We start from the raw sequence: 14,758 nt of genomic DNA on the forward strand, positions 1-14,758 counted from the left end.
AGCACAAAGGATACAAAGAAAAGGCAATAGCAGTTGTGTGGAAGATGATAGATGATGATTTGAGTGAAAAAGCCTGGTCCCAGGGTGAGAGTTCAGAGCTGATACAATCTTTTTTTTTTCTAAGAGCTTTTCATCCAAAGAGGTCATAGTGAATTAAAATAAAACATACCAGTGAATGAATTCAATGAGGACAGCACAGGAAGTGGTCACAGGGACTTCTCTTGGTAGGTTTGTTCATAGAAGGTCCCTATAGTCAGGACTCAGGTGGATACTTGAAGATCATAGAATCTCATATGAAAGACACCTCAGAGGTTGTAGGAACATAGACTTAAATGAGCTTAGGGGTGATCAGATCCAATCCCCTCATTTTATAGATGGCTCAGAGAGATTGTGATTTACCCAGACTTGCACAGCTAGTGACTTTTTGAGACAAAATCTAAACCCAGGTCTTCCTGACTCCAAATCCATTGGGCTATCTACTACATCAAAGTCATTTAGCCCAAGTATGAAGTATGAAGATACATGAAGTATCATGTCCTCTGACATGATAGCAAATGGTCACCTAGGTGCTGCTCAATGTCTTGAGCATTGTAAACATTTAAATGCTTTTTCATTCAATCTAAACTCCAAGTGATGGAGAACTCATCACCTCCCAAATACTGCAACATTCATTGGTCCTTGCTTTCCCATGGGAGAAATGAGCCAAGCAGTGTCATGGTCCACATGAAATGGAACCGCGTGCTAATAAAGTCAACTTTGAAACTAAGAAAAGATCATGAGAGAGAGCCTGTCTGGTATTATGATTAAACTATTCATGAAAATCATTTTTGGATATGTTTGTGAAGTGGTCTTTGTTCCATTTCTTTCATACTTTCCCTGATGTAAATAAGCTGTCCTCCCACTACCTCTGTCATGCGGAAAAAAAAAAAAAAGACTGAACATTTCTTTATAGGAAAAACCAAAGCAAGGTTCATTGAGAATGATGAAAAAGTAATAATGGATGACTCAAACACAGGAACATTGGTAGAGATGTATTAGCTGGGGCTGTGATTTGAAAGGAACCACCCACCACTTGGCTAAGACAAACTCAGCTACCAATAGAGCCTTTGACAACTTTTATTGCTGCTGCCACTCCAAAAAGGACTGCCAGAGACTATGTCCTAGACAAGTGAAGCCATTCAATTCCAGGTTCCCTGTGGCCAGGAATCCTGATTCACTCCCACTCCCAGACCCACTTTCTACCCTCTTCTTCAAAACTATAGTCAAATCAACACCAGCATTACCTCTGATACAGTGTCAAAGAACTGTTCTATGTGGAGTCACTAACCCTGTGACTACACAGGTCTACAGACCCTTCCTGAGTCTCCACTTCCCTCTATGTGTCATCTTCTTATATTAGAAGGTAAATTCTTTGAAGGCAGGGGCTGTCTCACTTTAGTATTTGTATCCCTGGTGCTTGGAACACTTAATAAGGGTTTTTTTTCATTCATTAATTCAAGTAACAAGCTAAGTTAATGACCATTACTCTTCATATAGACCAATAGAAATAGAAGAAAGAGGAGAGATGATTATAAGGTGATTGTCTTCCCTAGGATATGTGCATCTGATTCCCCAATTTTCATAATGTGGAGAGGTAAATGATTAGTGGGCATGGAGGTCAATCAGGATCTCAGCAGAGGAAAGGATCATGGCAACCATCCTACAGGAATCCCTCTTCAATATTCCCAACAAATGATCATCCAGCTGCCACTTGGAAAATCTCCAGTTTGAAGGAAAAGCCATGACTTCCTGAAGCAGAACATCCTACTTCTGGACAGCTTTACTCATTAGAATAATTGTTGTGAAGCTTTTCTTCACAAACTAATGTCTATCTCTTCCATGTCCACCCATTGTTTGTAGTTCTTTCCTCTGTGGCCAAGCAGAGTAAGCTCAATCCCTTTCCTATTGACAGTCTTTCAAATACTCAATGACAACAATCATGACTTCTGACCCTTAGTTTTCTCTTCTTCAGGGTAAACACTCCCAGTTCCATCAACAGATAGACATATTGTAAACAAAAATCAGCTCTGGCAAATGGAGAATCAGCTCAAGCAGAAACTCAAAGTTGTGATAAGAATGGAAATCATGTGGTGTCAACCAGTTGCCTTGACATGCTATGATAGAGTCGACCCCTATTCTTACCTTTCCCCCAGAAGCATCTAGGATAGTTGTTCTGCTAGACTCCAGATGGTATTCACATACCACCCATTGTTTTTGTACCTTGAAAGTCCTACACCCATGCCAGAGAAGAAAGAAACTGGGCCAAAGGAGGAAAAGAAATAGAGCTAAAGAAAAAGAAATAGGAAAAAGAAATGGAGGCAAGGTTAAAGGTAAGCAAAGAAGACACCTTTAAGATTAAGCAAAGACTGGATTGTGTCACAATCGAAGTTTCTGGGCAATCTAGGAAAACCATGCATGGACCTGGCTGGGAGCCCTAAAGAGCAGTTAAGTTGCTTGGAAGGTTTGGGATTTGAATCCTAAAATTATTCTCTAGAAAACAGGCTGTATCAGTGGTTTGAACCAAATTTGGAGGGGGCGGGGTAAGGGTGAGGGAGACAAACTATACCACAGACAACTTGGAATCCCCTGGTTCAATGAAATAAACTCCTTGATTCATTGTGCATTTTTGTTTGCTTTATTGATCTGATGTTGCACATTGAACAATGATTTTAGGAACAGAAACAACTTGCTCCTGAAATTTCCAATGGTTGAATAGAAACCATTACCCTTATTTGAGTTTCGACTCTCTCTCTCCCCAACTGTGTGACCTAAGACAAGTCTTTTAATCTTGGTCTGAGACTCAGTTTCTCCATCAGGAAAATATGGGGGTTTGATCTAGAATTCAGGGGTGGGGAAACTGTGGCCTTGAGGCCACATGTGACCCTCTAGGTCCTCAAGAGTGGTCCTTTGAATCCAAACTTCACAGCCACATTTGAGGACCTAGAGGGCTACGTGTGACCTCAGGGCCACAGGTTCCCCACCCCTGACTCTAGATAATGCCTTCTGATTCTAAAATTGTATAATTCATTGTTTGAGACTGTTTTTTTTTTTTTTTTTTAGGCAATTCAGGTTAAGTGACTTGCCCAGGGTCACACAGCTAGTAAGTGTTAAGTGTTTGGTCTAAGGCCACATCTGAACTCAGGTCTTCCTGACTTCAGGGCTGGTGCTCTATCCACTACACCACCGAGCTGCCCCCTATAATTCATTGTTTGGATAAAAGTTTAACCTTCCTTTTCATGAGTTCTTAACTTTGGGGTTTGTGATTTTTATTTTTAGATTTTGATAACTAGTTTAATATAGTAAGCTTTAGTAAACTAATATATTTTATACATTTCAACACTGTTCTGAGAAGCGTCCTTGGAAATCACATCTGCCAAAAGGATTCATGACACACACAAAAAAAGGTTAAAAGTCTCTGATCTAGTTCAACCTACCCATTTTACAAATTAGGAACTTGAGCTTCAGGTTTCACGTGGCCAAGGTCAGTCAGTAAGAGGCATAAGCTGGCCCTTGAACCCAGGTCCTCCAATTCCAAAGTCTGCATTTTTTTTCCACTCTATCATCCATAGTCTGCCAGTGTTACCTGGGACAAGTCATTTCCCTTCTTAGGGTCTCAATTTCCTCCTGTTTAAAATAAGGAGTTTAGACTATAAGATCTCTAATATATAAAGCCCCAGATCCACTCTTTCTTCCCCCATCCTTTGGATTCTAATTCTCTTTTTTTTTTCCTTTTTCTTTTTCCTACCTCATCCTTTTCTTTTCTTTACCACTAGGTGGAGAAAGCAAGCCTTCAGAGTAATTGAATCAAATTTGTGAGCTAATCATCCTGACCTCTGTTCTGCCATTTTCAGAGAATATTTTCAGGGAAATGTTTCCCTTCCTCTCCTGAATAACTTCAGAAGTCACATGGAAGGCAGACAGGTGCAATCCAGTCCCATCCAGGTCACAATGAAAGTTTCTAGACTCTAAGTGCCACCCTCCCTTTGAGGTTCTAGGTCTCATTTCAGGGACCCTGGAGCACAGAGAAGTGGGCAACTTATTCTTTCCAGGGTCTTATTTCTTTGCTTATCTATAATTCTTTCTCTTTCCCCTAATCCTTCCAAATAAGTCCCATCTTCATGGAATCTTTGCATTACCTTTAGTTGTCAATGGATCTATGGATTATCAAGGGGTTATCTGGGCTGTCTCAAGACATGATGGTTTCCCCTTCCATGGGTATCTTCTAACAGAGTCTAGAAGACCATACAGGTAATAGATTTAGAGTTGGAAAGGACCTCAGAGGACATTAGTCCAACCCCTTCATTTTACAGATGAGAAAACAGGTTCAGGGAGGTTAAGTGAATTCCTCATGGTCATAGAGCCAGTAATTGTGAGAGGCAGGATTTGATCCTAGGTTTTCCTGACTTCACATTCAGCATTTTTATGGCTATACCACTTATTAGGTATGTTGTAGTGGGAATCCCTTTCACGCACTGGCCTGGCTAGATGGTTGCTAGGATACCTTTCATCTCTTAAATTCTGTGATTCTGGGTCAAAGGATAACCAAGGCCAGTTGCATTTGGATGGGATACTCTTCAGTCTAGGTGAATGTTTTAGGATCCCAAAGGATGAAGCTATAATGATAGAATAAGAGGCAGTGGGGTTGAAATTTTGGGACAAGAAACAAGCAGGTGATATAGTGAATAGTGTGGTGGACCTAGAGTCAGGCAGACTTGAGTTTAAATCCTTCCTCAGATACTTACTCTCTGAGTGGTCCTGGGCAACTCACTTAACTTCTCACACCTCACTTATCTGTATATACTCTACTTATCTATAAAAGGGGATAATAATAGCACTACCTCACATGGGTGTTATGAGGATCAAATAATATAAAATATAAGTGCTTTTTTCATTTTTTAGTGCTATATAAATAGTATCTATTATTATTACCTTTATAACCCTTAATATCACACTTCAAGGGCAGGCATATTCTATCTAAATATAAGGCTAAATGGAATAATAGGGTTTGAATAAAAAGCCCTGGTTGGGAACAGAGGACCTGATTTTATCATGGTTATGCTACTTATAAGCTGTGAGACCTTGTACAAGTCCCTTAACCTTTCTGTGCCTCAGTTTTCTCATCTGAAATGATCAGGTTAAACTTTGAGCCCAGAAAAAGAGATGAAGAAATGTACCTCCCTCTTTTTCTTACATATGACTATGTATATGTTGTCTCCCTCAATCTAGAACGCAAGTTCCTTGAGAGAAGGGATTGTCTCAATTTGTCTTTGTATAATTCCTTCATTTGTAAAACAAGGTGGATGGACCAGATGGCCAAAAAGGTACCTTGCAGGTGTCCCTTGCAGGTCTGGATCCTACAATCCATTAATTTCTGATCTTGAGATCTCGTGGAAGGTATTCAGAGGTCATCAGAATGACCCAGGGAAGTAAACAGTTTCCCGCTCATTACACTACAAGAGGAATGAGGAGAAGAAAAGCTCCACCTCTTGTTGGCCAGCCTATTTCGGACTCCTCTAACACTCCCCGTCTTTTGGACTCTCTCTCCTCTCTCCCACCAGTAACAACGGTGCCTACAAGTGGATTGCAATGAGAACATGTGCTTGCCTCGGTGAAGCCTAAGAATGGATCTCAAGTCTCTGGCTGGCTCTGGCAATTTGCTTTCTTCTCTGAGCACAGGTCATTGAAAAGCCATTCTGAAACACAGAGACTAACAGGGAATTTCTGGTGGTAATCTTATGAGTTTGAGAAGCTAAGAATCTTTGAATTGGGTGTAGATTGCCCAGAGGGTGGTGATTTCTGCAATAGCTTCATTTTTGTCTGGCACATTGGAAGAACTTAACAAATATGTTTTCATTCTTTCATTCATATATTCATTCACTCATTCATTCATCTCTCAGAGAAGAAAATTCTACATTAAGAAAATGCACCATCAAGAGAATGTTACAGCCTTCAAGCTCTTTGAAGGCATTTGGTTACTTCTACAATCTCAATATAAATGAACAGTGAAACATGGCTGCAAAAGAAGTTAATATGATCCTGTACTCTAATAAGAGGGGCATAGTTGCCAGGAAGTGATGGTTCTGCTGCAGTCTTCTCTGGTCAGACCACATCTAAGGTATCAAGTTCAGTTCTGAGTAAGAACACTGCTGATCTAGGATGCTCTCAGAGAAACCTGGAAAGACTTGCATGGACTGATGCAAAGTGAAATGTACTGTGTACAAAGTAACAGCAACATTGTAAGATCATCAGCTGTGGATGAGTTCGCTATTCTTAGCAATACAATGATCTAAAACAACTCTGAAGGACTTATGATGAAAAGTGCTATCCATCCCCAGAGAAAGAACTGATGGTATCTGAATATAGACTGAAGAATACTTTTTTAAAACTTTTTTTCTTGAGTTTTTTTGTCTATGTTTTCTTTCACAATATTACTATTATGGAAATGTTTTGCATGACTACACATATATAATCTATATCAAATTGTTGCCTTCTCAATGCAGGGGGAAGGGGGGAGGGAAAGAATTGGGAACTCAAAGTTTTAAAAATGAATGTTAAAAATTGTTTTTACATGTAACTGGGGGAAAATAAAATACTAAATAAAAGCTAAAAAATGATTAGAAAGACTTATTTGAACTGATGCAAAGTGAAATAAGCAGAACCAAGAGAACATTGTACTCAGTAACAGCACTATTTTAAGATGATCAATTGTAAATGACTATGCTATTCTCAGCAATACAATGTTCCAAGACAATTCCAAAGGACTTATGATGAAAAATGCTTTTCATTTTGAGAGAAAGAACTGATGGTATCTGAATGTAGATTGAAGCATACTTTTTTAAACCTATTTTTATTGTTTTTTTTTCCTGGTCTGTGTTTTCTTTCACAACACAACTAATAGGGAAATACGTTTTACATGACTGCACCTATATAACCTATATCAAATTGCTTGCCTTCTCAATCTGGGGGGAGAGAGAGAATTTGGAACTCAAAATTTTAAAAATGTTAGAAATTGTTTTTACTTATAATTGGGGTAAAATAGAATATTAAATAAGTATTTTTAAGAAAAGGAACACTGCTAATCTGAAGAACAGTCAGAGTGGAGGTGACCAGGATGGCTGAGTCCTCAATATTGTAGCATGTAAGGATACACTGAAGGAACCTGGGATATTTAACCTGGAGAAGAGAAGACTCAGGAGGAGACATGACAGCCACCTTAGAGTTATTTGAAGAATTGCCATGTGGAAGAGGGATTAGATTTGCCCTACTTCACCCCAGATGGCAGAAATGAGAATAACGGGTATAAGGTACAAAAAGACAAATTTAGCCAGCATGAGCCCTAGTGAGATCTCTCCTCCCTGAATGTTTTCAAGCAGAGATTCGATAAACGCTTGTTGGGTACATCATAGAGGGTATTCCTTTTCAGGTATGGATGGACCAAGTGGCCTCTTAAGGTCCCTTCCAACTCTGTAAATCTGTTATTATAATCTACAATGAAAATGTACTGCTGTCCCACCCACACCTTGCTCCTTCCTTCCTCCACTCCTTCCTGAATTTATTTTTCCCTTTTCATTTCTGTTACTTAGTTTTAAATATTTCCTGCCATGAATCATCATTAAGGGCATATTTCCAAACCCACCTGCTAAAAGATTATTAATGAAATATCCTGACTGTGCATTCCTGTCATTGGCAGGCCCACTGGGACTTTTGAAGTGAACCATACATCCATTTTCCAAAGAAACCTGATTCCCATTCCCTTTGGTACCTAGAATAACATATTTAGGTCATTAGAGGAAAAGAATAGACATACATCTGAAATCTTAGCTTGGTGCAGAGAACAGGAGATGTTTAGCAAATGGTCATGACTCATTCTGTGATGAGGATTGATAACAACAATGAGAAAGAGGTAAAGGATCAAATCAGGGCAGAGAGAGATACAAGAAAGAGACCCAAAAATGTCATTATTTTCAAAGCAATTGCTTGTGCTCAGCAAGTATGAAAGTATATCTTGTTTTGCAGGATGTACTCTTAGAGGGCACCTAGATCATAGGACATGACTTTGACTGTAATCATATATAAAAATTTTAAAGCTAAGGATTAATTTCTTAAAAGAGGATCCTGGATTTGGAATAAGGAAGAGCAGGGTTTAAATCTCACCTCTAATATTTATTAGATTGTGACCCTGGGCAAGTCACTTAACCTCTGTCTGCCTCAATTTAATCATCTGCAAAATGTGTTAATAATAACACCTACTTCACATGATTGTTGTGAGGTTCCAATGAGGTAATATATGTAGGGGGCTTTGCAAACTTTAGAGTTCTCTATAAATGTCCACTATAATCATTATTGTTGTTCATCTCTTTTCATCTTTTTTATAAAGTTCAGAAAGAAATGGCTCAGGGGACAAATTATTATCCTATTGTTATTTTATATTTAAAATTCGACAAAGTATTACACAAGTGGAGAAAATGAATGATTTTTGTCATTGAATAAAAATAGTGGGATTTAAGTTCATCTGGAGCAACTTTGGGTCAGCACTGGGAGAGGACAAAATAATAGTAGAGATATGTCTCTTCTTGTTCCTAAAATATTTTGACTCAGGGCTTTTCTTTATTTTTTTTCTTATAAGTGTTATTTAATATGGAGTTATTTCTACAACATTCTAAAGTATTCATTCTGTAAGTTGCTTTTCTTTTAAAATTCAATTTTATTTTTAGCTTGGAACTCTCTTTCTCCCTTCTCCCCCCTTTTGGAAAGAAAGAAAAATAAAATCTATTCCAAAAATATATAGTCAAGATGTTTTGCATTAGCTATGTCCAAAAAACCAAAAGACTCTATGTACCAATTTGCACTGAGTTCATCTCCTCTCTATCTGAAGGTAGGTAGCATGATTTCTCATGCTTCTTCTGGAACTGTGGTTGGTCATTCCATTGATTAGAGTTCTCAAGTCTTTCAAGGTTGACTTTACAATATTGTTGCTATTGTGTAAATTGTCTTCTGGTTCTGCTCACTTCACTCTGTATCAGTTAATACAAGTCTTCTCAGATTTTCCTGAGGTTGTCTGCATCATTTCCTACTGCACAATATTATTCCATCATATGTACATAAACCATAACTTGTTCAACTATTTTCCAATTGCCAGATACCCCCTAAGTTTCCAGGGATTTTTTTCTACCATGAAAAGAGCTGCTATAAACATTTTTTGTATGTGTGGGTCCTCTTCCTCTTTCTTTGATCTCTTCAATGGGTAGATCTAGTAGCAGAGTCACTGGATAAAAAAAAGTAGGTACAGTCTAATAGCTTTATGGACATAGTTCCAAGATGCTTTCCAGAACAACTGGACCAGTTCATAGGTCCGCCAAAATATCTCTTTTCTCTTGGCTTCTCCAGCACTTATAATTTTCATTTATGTCAACTTTGCCAATCTGAGGGGTACAAAGTGAAACTTTAGAGTTGTTTTAATTCTCATTTTTCTAATTGTTTGTGATTTAGAACAGTTTTTCATGTGGCTATTGATACATTGGATTCTTTCTTCTTGAAACTGCCTATTCATGTCATTTGACCACTGGGGAGTGGTTCTTATTCTTACAAATATGACTCTATTACATATTGACTAAATATTGTAGAAATTAGATATTTATCAAAGAAATTTGCTGCAAAAATTTCCCCCCATTTCCCTGTTTCTCTTTTAATTTTGGCTGTATTGATTTTGCTTGTGCAAAAAACTTTTTTTAAATTTTATATCATGAAAATTGTCCATTTTACCTCCCCTGAACCTCTCTCTCTTTGATCACTAACTCTTATTCATGTGTAAATCTGATAAGTAATTTCTTCCACAGTCTTCTAATTTGTTTATGATGTCACTGTTTATACGTAAATCATGTATCCATTTGGAGCTTGTCTTATTAGTGTGATGAGTTTGTGTATATCTAGTTTCTATGTGACAGCTTGCAAGTTTTCTCAATAGTATTCACTGAATAGTGAGTTCCTGCCTCAGTAGCTGGGATCTTTGGATTTAACATTAGGCTACTATTCTCACTTGCTTCCATATATTTTCTATTAGTGCTGTATTTAAAAAAAAAATTGTTCTATGTAGCTTGGAGATTCCAAGTGTGTGATCTGGAAATATCTATTTTAAATGTTCTTGAATTTTTGTGAATCAATTTTATTATATTTTGTCAATCATGGGCGAGAGCTCAATCTGTGATAATATTCCAGTTGTCCTCTTCCTTTTATTTTTCGCCCTCCTTCTCCTTCTCCTTATTACATTTAGCTTCTTTGAGACCATGTTATCTGACATCTCTGACATATGGCACATAGGACAATGAATTCAAAAGATAGAAAATATATGGCCAAAACCATGAATTTTTGTAGCCCAGAATGCTCCATTATCCTTCGCTATGATATCATATCCTTAATATGAAGGCAACATAAACATATTGCTGGTAAAACCATAGATGGTGTAGTTGAAACGAAGAAATTAATCCACCAGCTGCCCACTCACATGGATCTCCTAAGCATGGATGCATCATGTTCTTCTCAGCCTTCTCTTAAAACTCTCCTTCAGTGGTACATGGAGGCCTGGAGGAAACCCTGGGTTCTCAAAGCTTCTATCAATGGAACATCACCTCTGGCAAATGTTACTAAGTGAAAAAGACTTCACATAAAGACCTGGTGACAAATTGTTACTCTATTGCTTATTGCTTGATTGATTGTGGTTTGAGAATCAGACTGGTTATGTTGGGAGTTTCATGAGCAGGCTGGCCAAAAGATGATCATATATTTTCACCACAGCACCTCTTGAAGGTCATGCAAGGGAAGGAGCTGAGCTCTGGAGTAAAGAGTCCCCAGTCTCAATGTTCACCTATTCTCTTTTTTCTCCTGACTTTGTATCTGTCCTGAGACTGGAGCCTTCAGGGTCCACATTAACCACCATGAGCTCTCTGAGGTTCCTCACAGAATTTACCACCTCAGTCTTTTTTTATCCTAAGCCATGAGACAAGTGTTCTGCCTCTATACTTCCCTTCAATGACTTTCTTGCTTTCCCTCTAATCTCAAGCACTACAAGGAGAACACTCACTGTCATGGATACCTCCTTTTCCATTCAACCCCAGTCATAGCCCCCAGGACAGCCTGTGAGCCCTCAAAGGAACCTACACCAGGATTTTGACTACTTTCTGAATTTTCTAAATACCCCTCTTAGATTTACAAGCATTGATTCCCTTAATTGAGCTGGCCCCACAATAATAGGAGATGGGGAAGAAATGTCCTCATGGAAGGAGCAGCACCTGTGTCTCTTTTTCCCCACTGAAACCTACAGCATCCCAAAGATGCACTACAAGGACCCTTTCCTTTTCCTCCTCCTTCTCCTCTTCCTCCTCCTATTATCAATATAGCACTAGAGTGTTACTTTAGAACATATTGAATTTCCAGATGGAAATGAAAACAAGAGTCAGAGAGACCTCATAGTACAGGAGGAGACCCTTTGGCATAGTTTGGAGTTGGAGGACATGGGTTTGAATTATGTCTTTGCTACTTACTAGGTAGGTGAATCGTTTAATGAATTCATTCATCAAGCATATTTTAAGCACCAACTATGCATCATGTTACTTTGCTTGGTGCTGAGGACAAAGAAAAGATCTGCTCTCAAGAAGAAAATTGGGAAAACATTGGGTAACTCCATCTCTAGGGACCCCCATTTCCTTCTCTGTAAAATGATGGGGTCAAACTAGACAAGCTTTACCTCTTATGACCCTATGAGGGCCCAAATCTAAATCTACCTTCCAATTTTGGCTCTCTAGGGAGTTAATGACTGTCAACTTCTTTAAATGGGATTTTTCCACTGTAAAATCCTGCCTCATCCCATAAGAAGAAAGTATTAAAGTATTGTCAATATTGCTGTGTATTTATGATTAAACACACACACACACACACACACACACACACACACACAAACACACTGATGAAGCCAGAAGAATTGAAAAAAATTCCTTATAAGAAAATCTGTTGCCTAGAAGAGGGGGATGATGTGGCCGTTTGAACAGACATCTGAAAAGTATCCAGGTCTCCAGTTTCCTCTGAACCAAACCCAATTTCCTCATCGCTTCTGTTCTCTTTCCTAATTACTATGCTTGGGCAAGGGAGCAAAAGTCCCTGTTTTATCAGCGAGGGGCAGGGATGGCAGACCCTTGTGAAGGGCCTGGCACAAATGAGCTCCTCCACAAGATCTGAAGCCCCATACTGATTTTACGGCTGCTGAAGATGAAGCGTGGCTTAGACCTTTAATTAAAATGAATTAGGACATTAGTTAGGGGGTTTGCCACCAGGGCTGTGGGGAATAAAGTCCAGGATACTGGCCTTTTGGCACTTCTTTTCTGTGAAAGGATATATCATTACCTCAATGGGAGAGCATCCATCCCCAGCTCTCAAAAAGTAGCTGGTTTCAGCCAACAATTGAGAAGCGCTCCTCACAATTTGAACTGCCTCCCAGTGGTTAGCCTGGAACATGACTTGATTGTCCAGAGTAGGCTGGTAGAGTGTAGGAGAACAAAGAGACATTTGTAGTTCAGACAAATGAGTTGGCTGCTGTTCTCAGCATAATGAGATGGGTTTTTTGCTGGCATGCTCCACTATGGCAAGTCTAACCAGCCCAGAAAGCTTTAATGCTCCCTGATACGGAACCACAATCCAGGCATGTAAATTCAATCCTGCAACAGTTAATCTTCTTGTGTCAGTAACTTTACAGTTAGCTGGCTCATCCATCTACTAATGAGCTCCATCAGGCCAGTTGGCCCAGCTGGTAATTAACATGAAGGACTGGTATGCTTGCCGCTGCGCAATTAACAGAGGGAGAGGATACTCCCATGATGCTCCCAGATGAGCAAACTCAAATGAACAGAAGTCATCGAATATGTTTGAAATCTCCTGTTTGGGGATTGACAGCATTGGATTTGAGGTCAGAAGACCTGGGTCCATTACTGGGGCAGAGTGGCTGGGACTGTTCCCTAGGATTATAAAATTTAGAGTACCCTTGTAATCTCTTAGCAGCATGGAAAGAACGGAGCTTACCATCTAGTTAGCATGAATAATTAGTGAAAATAAGAAGCTACCAGACGTCATGTATATTTGCTTCTAAAACCCCACCCTAAGTGAGTTACCTCCCATCCTCATATCTCAGCCCACCGACTCTTGTCTCTACTCCTTGAAACTCTGTACCATCTCAGGATCACTGCTTATGGAGGCTGGAATTCCAGGGTTTTCTCATCCATATCCCCATCTGAATTTGTCTTTAAAAATGATTTGTAGACAGATTTTGTTTCCCTTCTCCCTGAAAGAAAAGGTGCAAATGGCAGCTTCGGTGTACAATGACCATATAATGTAAGCAAAGTCAACATACAGTGCTAATATTAATAACATGCTGTCAAAGTTAAAGGTCATAGAACCTCCTTTCCAGCAGCATCTGATAAACTGTTTTTCAGAGAAAGTACCTTTTAAGGAGATCTGTCTGGCTGTTTGGTGGGAAATGTCTACTGGGCCAAGACAAAATGCTTCAATAAATTTTTGAAAAACAAATTACTTATTACAATCAACCTGGTAAGTGCAAAAAATCACTACTCATATAATTTGACAGAAGGTCAATGAGGCACCTGGAATTTATATCACAATAAAAAACATATATACCCACTTTAAAAAGAAAAAAAAAAGACCAGCAAATATCTATTGTGTCTATTTTTCCCCAGTGGGGAGGGGATAGGGGGAGACAGACTTTGGAATTGGGAATGATTCTTGCAGCTTGCCCCGGAAACAGTGACCACTTGCAGTTTACATGATTTATCATGCTGAGTCAACACTGTAATGTGGCCACAGAGGGGTACGAAGGATGCTGATCTAACAGTTCAAGCAAGGTTCCTGCCCTGAGCAGACTTCCTTATTTCTGGACTTGACCTTAACTCAGTGCCATGTTCCGAATTCTGTGCCCAAAACAATCAATTCCTCTGATTCTAAAAATAGCAGGAGTTTATGAGAGATCATGGTGGATGGCTAGATGGCACAGTGGATAGAATGCCAGGCCTGGAGTGAGGAAGACATCTCTTCCTGAGTTTAAATGTGGCCTCAGACAGTTACTAGTTGTGTGACCCTGGGCAAGTCAATGAATCTGTTTGCCTCAGTTTCCTCATCTGTAAAATGAACTGGAGAAGGATATGGCAAACCTCTCCACTCCCAAATGGGGTCATGAAGAATCAGACATGAGTGAAAGGACTGCATAACAACAACAACAAGGGATCATAATTACAAACATGGCAAGACCTTTGAGTCCAATGAGTGGAGCAAACTGAGGCCTGCAGAGGAGAAATAACTTGGCCAAAGTGGCACAGGCAGCAAATAGAGATATTAGAGTTCCTCAAGTCTTCAGTGATTGGCCTGCCTTCACTCTCAGATTTCAGTTCACATCTCCCACCCAGCTGTGCTCTCATGCCTTGTCTAATGTGTGTTGAAGTCACCCCACTCATATAATAAAATCATGTTCTTTTGACAAGAGGAACCCTTTCATTGGCTAAATCTTTAAAAACATAAAAGCCCCAGAACCCTAGGATGTTTCTGCCTTTTAAGATTCTTTAAAGTCATTTAAAAAAAAAGAGCATCCCTCCACATAGCTGATGACCTTCCCTACATAGAGCAGGCAATGATATGTACTTCAAGGTCAGACAAGTAAAAACGTTTT

The sequence above is a fragment of the Vombatus ursinus genome, unplaced genomic scaffold, assembly GCF_900497805.2.
Source record: "Vombatus ursinus unplaced genomic scaffold, bare-nosed wombat genome assembly UNPS02014799.1, whole genome shotgun sequence".
NCBI classification, from domain to species: domain Eukaryota; kingdom Metazoa; phylum Chordata; class Mammalia; order Diprotodontia; family Vombatidae; genus Vombatus; species Vombatus ursinus.